The sequence below is a fragment of the Manis pentadactyla genome, chromosome 16 (genome assembly GCF_030020395.1).
Source record: "Manis pentadactyla isolate mManPen7 chromosome 16, mManPen7.hap1, whole genome shotgun sequence".
NCBI lineage: Eukaryota > Metazoa > Chordata > Mammalia > Pholidota > Manidae > Manis > Manis pentadactyla.
Genome location: NC_080034.1, coordinates 40,933,071 through 40,934,428, shown reverse-complemented (window position 1 = coordinate 40,934,428; position 1,358 = coordinate 40,933,071).

Below are 1,358 nucleotides of genomic sequence, written 5' to 3'. Positions count from 1 at the left end.
TAGAAATGTAAGCTTCTCCCTGTCTTGTTTTTATAATAGTGTACTCAGTCTTGAGAGTCATTACAGTGTCAGCAGACATCCGAGAAGGGAAACCCATGCTCAGGTGCAGCAAAAATCCGGGCTGAAGTCTGGCCAGGCCAAGGTCCCAAAGGCAATTCGAGATTTTAGAAATGACTTTAGGGTATTATTAAAGAAAAAATAGTCACACTGATACTAAGAATTTTTCAGAGAAAAATGACAACTTAACTTTTACAAGATCCTGTAAGTGGTATAACTGAGGAGCCCACATCACCTGTAATATTGAATATGTAGATTCTATCTCAGTCTGACCACCATGACAGCATGTACACACTCCTAGATGTTAATTTAAGAAATAACAAATAGCCTTCTCTGTAAGGTAAATGAATGAAATTTAGGACATTCCATTTAGTCTAACATTTCAATTTTAAGAAAGGGAAGTGGTCAAAACTTGCAAGTACCAAGATGTCTTTCGATAGGTAAATGGATAAACATGTTTTTCCTATTCACATAGTAGAATGTTATTCCACAATTAAAAAAAGAGAGCCATCAAGCTACCAAAAGACAGGGAGGGAACTTAAATGCATAGGTGAAAGAAGCCATTTGAAAAGGGCTATGAACTTTATGATTCCAAGTATATGACTTGCTGAAAAAGGCAAAACCATGGAGAGAGTAACAAGATCAGCGATCGCCAGGGGAAGAGGGGGCCGGGATGAATAGGTGAAATTCAGGGCACTATTTTTAGCGCAGTGAAGCTGTTCTGAATGGTGGATACCTGACTGTGCATCTGTCAAAAGGCACAGAATGTGCACCCCAGGAGGGAACCCTGATGTACACTACAGGCTCTACTTAATGATGATATATCAATATTGGCTCATCAATTGTAGAAGTGTATCACACTAACGCCAGTTTTTTTAATAGAGAAAAGGAGGTGGGAGGTGAGGGGGCATATGGGAACTGGCTGTGTTTTTCACTCAATTTTTCTGTAAACCTAAACCTGCTCAAAAATATAAACCTTTTTTTTTAATGGTGGCATGGTTTTAAATGGACTAAAATGCTATGATTGCGTTTGTATTTTATACATGGTAAAATCAGAGTAGGGATATATTTTTGAAGTCAAAGTACACAAAACAACTTAATTTACAGAAGTGTTTGTCCAGATCAGGAATATTAAATAAACTTAGATTAAAATTAAGTTCTCTTGAATTTATTTTACTGAGTAATCCTCCAAGTACTGGTTGAAATTCTTAATGCAAAGGGATTTTTTAAGTCTTATGACCACTAATTATTGGTCTATAGTCAAGTTGCATATCTTTGATTTTTACATCTTAGCAGAGACA